Genomic DNA, 7,308 nt, shown 5'->3' with positions numbered 1-7,308 from the left:
TATTGTGGGAAAGAAGCGGGACGCTAGAGGCTGGCGGCGCGCATGTTCAGAAGCAATAGAGGCGGGGTTGGGGAAAGCAAAGGCTCCGCCTTTAGTTCACGTACTTTGAGTTTTTGGCGTCGTTTTATCTGAGAAGCTGCTCTATTCCTTTCCTAGGAATTATTATTTATCTTTTTATATTATTATTCCCTCCTCGTCACTGTATTCTGTCTTTAAGCAAAAGGGAGAGATGCTCGTATACTCACAAAGAATAGAAAAAGCAGTAGGGGCGAAGTAACCTGTCTTCCTCCGCGTCCCCATCCTGACCTAGAATCTTGATGGCATCCACCTCACCTTCTTATGCCAGGCTCTCGGGAAGTTTCGCTTCAAGGGTATCGTCTTTGAATTCAGCTTGGAATTTTACACAAGTATTAGTACTCTTTCTATGAGTATAACGCTTTTTGGTAGAGTTAAAGATATGTCTGATTAAAGATATTTATTGAGCGCTAATGTATTCCACGTGTTCAAGAAAAAACTGTAAACAGAACATACCACCGTTTCTAATGGAATTTACATTCAGTAGGAAGAAATAGATAACGATAAATAAGCAAAATAGTAAGAAGGAAGAGTGCTTTAATAGAGAATGGAGGTACTAACTTTAGGCAGTGTGCTCAGGGAATGACTTTCTAAGTGAGTGATATTTAAAATAGGATAACAAAAGAGTGGTTGAGGGAACAGTAAAAAAACTTGGCTTGCGCTAGGAACTGTCACGTCAGAGTGACCCCTCATTAAGTGGGGAAGAGTGACGGGAAGAGAACAAGTGCACATGACAGCAAATCTTGAAGTGGTTTGAATTTTAATCCGATTGTAAATAGGGCATCAGCCTTTTTTTACTCCTAAATATTAATACGTCAGTGTGTATTTCCCCCCCAACACAGGAGCATTATTTTACATAGACACAGTATTATTGTGAAAATTAGAAAACTAGCAATACTGTGATCTATCAACTTTCTTTTTTGGGGGCGGTAATTTTCCCTATAAAGTCCTTCATAGCTAAAGAAAATCCAAGATCACACCTTGCATTCAGTTGTCTGCTTTAGTCTGGAAAATAGCTGCTTAGTATTTCTTCAGGTTTTTTTGTTTGTTTGTTTTTGAGACGGAGTTTCGCTCTGTCGCCCAGGCTGGAGTGCAGTGGCGCGATCTCCCGCTCACTGCAAGCTCCGCCTCCCGGGTTCACGCCATTCTCCTCCCTCGGCTTCCCGAGTAGCTGGGACTACAGGCGCCCGCCACCACGCCCAGTTAATTTTTTGTATTTTTTAGTAGAGACGGGGTTTCACCGTGTTAGCCAGGATGGTCTCGATCTGCTGACCTTGTGACCCGCCCGCCTTGGCCTCCCAAAGTGCTGGGATTACAGGCGTGAGCCACTGCGCCCAGCAGTATTTCTTCAGTTATCATGACATGAAGATTTTCGAAGAATACAAACCATTTATTTTGTAGAATATTCCTTAATTTAGGTTTGATTTTTTTGTTGTTATTTGATTAAAGTGATGCATTTGTGGCAGGAATACTACAGAAATGACCTTGTATTCATTCATGTCAGAGCATTGTATTAGGGACATGATGTTAGTTGTTTTATTGCTGATAATGTTAACTTTGATCACTGGCTGAAGATTTATCCCTGATAATGTTTCTACTTTTACCTTTGTAATTAGTATCTTGTGAGGAAATACTTTGAGAATATGTACACGTCCTGTTTACGCCTCAACATTTCACTCATTAATTCTAATATCTGATGATTCTTGTTTGAATTTATTATTACAATGGTTGCCAAATGGTGATTTTCTAATTCCGTCATTCCTTTCACATTTATTACTGGTTTTCTACTGTGAGGTTATCAGGAGTTTTTAAAGCAGGAGAATTATATGATTTGATTTAAATCATTAAATGAGCTCTTATTTCTGTGTGAAGAATGATAGCTAAGGGAAAGAAGAGAAACAGGGATACTAGTTGGAAAGTTATTGCACTTTTGTGAGCTAGCAGTAATGGAGAGTGATTTGGACTAAAGTGGTGGCAGTGGAGGTGGAAATGTGTGGATGGATTTCAGATGTGTAGGGTGCTATGGTTTGAATGTCCTCTTCAAAACACGTGTCGAAATTTAATTGCCAATGTAATGGTATTGCCATGTGGGGCCTGTAAGAGGTGATTAGATCATGAGGGCACTGTGGATGAATGTCATTTCTAGAATGGGTTAGTTATCTTGGGAGTGGGTTCCTAATACAAGGATGAATTTCACTGGATTTCAGCTCTCTGTCTCACATATTCGCTTGCTCTTCTGATCCTCTGTCGTGGGATAATACAGCACAAGGCCCTTGCCAGGTATCAGTGCCATACTCTTGAACTTCTAAAACCGTGAGCCAAATAAACTTTTCTTGTTTGTTATTACCTAGTCTGTGGTATTCTGTTATAGCAGCAGAATATGGGCTAAGACATAGGGTTTGCAGAATTGGATATAGAAAGTAAGGGGGAAAAAGGAATTTCAATTGCTTTTTCCTGCGAATGAAGCATTACAATTGATGTTTTTATTTTTGAACAAATTGATAGATAAAAGGACTTGAATTACTTGGAAGACTGGCCACTTAATTTACCTAACCCTCGTTAAAACATTCCAGTTGTAATTCTTTTTTTTTTTTTTTTTGAGACTGAATCTTGCTCTGTCACCCAGGCTGGAGTGCAGTGGCATGATCTCTGCTCACTGCAACCTCTGACCCCCCGGGGTTCAAGCGATTCTTCTGCTTCAACAGCCCGCGTAGATAGGATTACAGGTGTGCACCACCATGCCCCGCTAATATTTGTATTTTTAGTAGAGACTGGGTTTCACCATGTTGGCCAGACTGAGCGCACACTCCTGACCTCAGGTGATTCGCCCTCCTTGGCCTTCCAAAATTCTGGGATTACAAGCCTGAGCCACTGCACCTGGCCTCTAATTGCAATTCTTTCCTGGGGAGTTCCGATTTAGACCACGATAGTTCAAGAAAGGGGTGAAGAAAGCTAAAGGTTAATAGTTGCAGAAGGGTTGGCCTTGGAGGTAAACCATAAGTACTCAAAACTTGTTTAGGTATCCAGTTAATCTTTTAATTAACATCATTACCTGTGTGTGATAAACACTATTTGAGCACCTAGTGCACTCAATATTTATTAATAATTAAGAATTTGGGGGCTCTTTCGGCCGGGCGCGGTGGCTTATGCCTGTAATCCCAGCACTTTGGGAGGCCAAGGCAGGCAGGTCACCTGATGTCAGGAGTACGAGACCAGCCTGACCAACATGGTGAAACGCTGTCTCTACTGAAAATACAAAAATTAGCTGGGCGTGGTAGTGCATGCCTGTAGTCCCAGCTACTCCGCAGGCTGAGGCTGAGGCAGAAGAATTGCTTGAACCCGGGAGGCGGAGGTTGCCGTGAGCTGAGATCGCGCCCAGCCAGATTCCTTCTCAAAAAAAGAAAAAACAAAAAAAGGCCAGGCGTAGTGGCCCATGTCTGTAATCCCAGCCCATTGGGAGGCCTAGGCGGGTGGATCGCCTGAGATCAGGAGTTCAAGACCAGCCTGGCCAACACGGTGAATCCCGGTCCCTACAAAAATTAGCCGGGCATGACGGCGGGTTCCTGTAATCCCAGTTACTTGGGAGGCTGAGGCAGGATAATCGCTTGAACCTGGGAGGCGGAGGTTGTAGTGAGCCGAGATCAAACCACTGCACTCCAGCCTGGGCGACAGAGCAAGGCAACTCTAAATGTATACTATTTTATGACGTATCTTATTATTTTTAAATTGAATACCTCAGGAAATGTGATGCCCAATGTATCTAGCTTCCAAATACTGTGCTTTGGGGATACCATCGTAAGAATTATTTGTTATTTTCAGGTTTACAAATTGGTCTTTAACTTGCACTGCTAAGCAGTAGTATAACCACACCCCTCTCCATTATCACAGAAATTAGAAGAAATTTTTTTTTTTTGAGATGGAGTCCCGCACTGTCGCCTCAGCCTCCCGAGTAGCTGGGATTACAGGTGTCGGCCACCACTCCCGGCTAATTTTTTGTATTTTTAGTAGAGACAGGAGCGGGGGCTAGGCTGGTCTTGAACTCCTGACCTCGTGATCTGCCTGCCTCCGCCTCCCAAAGTGCTGGGATTATAGGCGTCCCGCGCCCGGCCAGAATTTCTTATCTAGAAAGGTTCACCATCATTTCAGAATATATATATTTCCATATGACATTATTCCAGTATCTCCTATGGTAATTTGATTAAAATCAGGTTTCTGATCCTTTGCCTCTTAGAGTTCACATTCTTTACCATTAGATTTAGAGACTGTAATTCTTTCCTCCCAGCTTCTGTCATTTGAGGAGAATAATAGCACCCTCCAAACGTCCTGTCGCTCATTGCCAGACAATTACTCGAAAGAGAATTTATGTTAATTGACTCGAAGCCTCCTTTTCTGAATTTAACTCTCCTTCATCAGACCATACTAAAGAAAATAGCTAATCCCCGCGGCTGTTCAGGGAAACTAACCTCTCAGAGATTGGACTTTGTTTCTTAAATGCGGAGCCCAAACATGTAGGAATCCAGTATGCCATTTGATGGAAGTTGGATGGCCTTGATATGTATTTATGTAAACAAAACATACTGGTTGGTAAATATTTTTAAACACTTTGTTTAAAAGATTCAATGACTCTGTAATGATAAAGACTCGCATGTTTTCAATGATCTTTGGATACATATACAAACATTCTTAAATCTAAGTACAATTAAATATTTAGAACACTCTTTAAAAATAATTCTGAAGTGCCGATCTAACAGTACGTTACACATTTGTTTACAAAAGAAACTACGGGGAGGAGCAAACCATGTAGTTAAAATACTCCTCAAGAGGTAGAAATGTAAAGCACTGTGACAGGCGCCCGGCTAGCTCAGTCGGTAGAGCATGGGACTCTTAATCCCAGGGTCGTGGGTTCGAGCCCCACGTTGGGCGCGGCTTGAAATTTTTCTTCTGAAACTTAAATGGTTTCTCTAAAGCACCTGAACTACAGAGTTCTTAAGCCGAATTAGTTTAAACACTTTCAGTATTAACCAGATTCTCCAGTAAAAAGTTCTCCTTTTGTAAACGAAACAGGTCACAAACTGTGCTTGTGCAATTGAAATCACATGTCCCCTCCCCGTGTTCTCTTTAAAACACACAGGAAACCAAATGCCCACTGTTGAAGACTAGTTTTTTGTGTTACTATGCATACTTGCATAGTTGGTGGTAGAGGGCAGTTTTAATTGTTATCTTAACAAACTTATGAGCGCCACATTTTGGCTGCTTTTCTAAAATTTAAGAGACCGGATGTAAAAACATTTGGAGGCACCTGAGGACTCGGAAGAAAAAGAACCAATTTATCCTTCTCTGTTTCTCTCTCTCTGTGTCCTTCTTTTTCCTCCACTCAATATGGAGTCTATCCCTGAAGAAATATATAGTGAAAAATAGTTCTTTTTGTAGTGAGATTTATACCACCAGTGCATACATCAAGTTTTCTTCCATTCTTCTTGGGGATGGATACTAGGAAATTAAGATTCTAGTAAAGGCTCTTTGAAGACGTACAAAACAACTGAGATGTGAAAATTTGGATAGGCAATTGGATATGCGAGGGAGGAAAGGTTTCCGCCTTCTCCTCTTTGCACTGAGAACTGTGAAGTCATCAGAACGTCCTCGCCCACTCGAACCACCACAGCCAGACACATTCCAGGATCTCACCCACCAGAACACGGAGGTGAACGGTTTATGCTCCTTCATACCTGAAGCCAATCCTACCTAAAGCACTGGATCCTGTACCCTCCACGTGTCATCCCCCAGCTCGCCACTAAAGGATCAATTTTTCTCCTTTCTTGATTTTTCCGTTCAACACACAAACATGCTGTTATTTATCTTAAAAACTTCGACCTAGTTTCCTCACAGGCTGCCATTCTATTTCTCTGTTCCCCTTTGTAGCAAAAGCCCATCCCCTTTTGCCTAAGCTCAAGTTTCCCCTCCCTCCCACCTCTTAACCCTGACAATGCCCTTCAGCCATAGACCAAAAAATAAACTAAAATAAAACAGAAAACCCCCACACCTGTTGTCAAATACGTTTAATTTATTACTCATGGCGATAAGGGAGAAGTGTGGGGTGATTCAGTAAGATGGTGATTATAGGATCTTGGCTTTTGTTGGGTAATTTGGGGGAGGGTCTAAGTAAGTAGGGGCTTGTTCTGAATTGTGTGCTCTCAGAAAACCAGGGCAATTCTAGGATCTGAAATCTAAAAGGATGGCAGACTAAAGGAGGGATAAAGGTGAAACAAAGTAACAGTCACTCCTTTAGCAAGAGGGATGTTTGGTGTTTTGAGTTGCACAGTGACCAACTTGTCTGAAGGGTATGTTATGTGAAAAACAGAAGAAAAGCATAGTTTGCTGAAAGCATCATATCAATCTGTAATAGCATTGAGGCTTACCTGTGTTAGATTAGTTCCCAGATGTCAGGCACTACTTCTTGCTCTTCTCAACCCGCTCTAGTCATGACTTCCTGCCCCTCCCGCCACACCCCACTAGTCTACTAAACTGTACATGAAAAGGTCATCATTCATCTCCACAAAATCAAATTAACTGCAAGGCCTAATTTACTTGGACTATCAGAAATCTATTACAAATTTGATCACTCCATGCTGGATCCACATCTCCCCTTTGGCTTCCAGGACACTAATGCTCTTGTTTTCTCCCCTATCTCACCAGCTACTTCCTTTCTCTCCTGTCTCTTCACTTGGGAGTGCTCAGGGATGGGTGAGTCCTTGTTCCTCTTCTCTATCCACACTCATGCACTTGGTGATCTTACAGTTTTAAATACCAGATACTTGCTGATGATTCACAACTTTTTTTTTTTTTGAGACGGAGTCTCACTCTGTCGCCCAGGCTGGAGTGCAGTGGAGTGCAGTGGCATGATCTCGGCTCACTGCAACTGCCGCCTCCCGGGTTCAAGCAATTCTCCTGTCTCAACCACCCGAATAGCTGGGACTACAGGCATCCCCCAACACACCTGGCTAATTTTTATATTTTTAGTAGAGATAGGATTTCACCATATTGGTCAGACTGGTCTCAAACTCCTGACCTCGGGTAATCTGCCCGCCTCAGCCTCCCAAAGTGCTGGGATTACAGGCATGAGCCACCGTGCCCGGCTGATTCAAAACTTTTAAGAGAGCCCAGATCTCTCCCTTAAATGTCAAACGTCTATATCCATTTGGATGTGTGGTAGATAACTCATACTAAACGTGTACA

The 7,308-nt window shown here is 42.4% G+C and overlaps 1 non-coding gene across 1 annotated transcript; it reads left to right on the top strand.

Annotated features, from left to right (window-relative positions):
* Window positions 1–4,925: 4,925 nt before the first annotated feature.
* Window positions 4,926–4,998, top strand: TRNAK-CUU (transfer RNA lysine (anticodon CUU)). Its single transcript has one exon. It is a non-coding gene; the product is annotated as a tRNA-Lys (tRNA).
* Window positions 4,999–7,308: the final 2,310 nt, after the last annotated feature.

Source organism: Macaca mulatta, chromosome 7, assembly GCF_049350105.2.
Source record: "Macaca mulatta isolate MMU2019108-1 chromosome 7, T2T-MMU8v2.0, whole genome shotgun sequence".
Taxonomy (NCBI): Eukaryota; Metazoa; Chordata; class Mammalia; order Primates; family Cercopithecidae; genus Macaca; species Macaca mulatta.
This window is presented reverse-complemented; position numbering and strand designations above follow the sequence as displayed.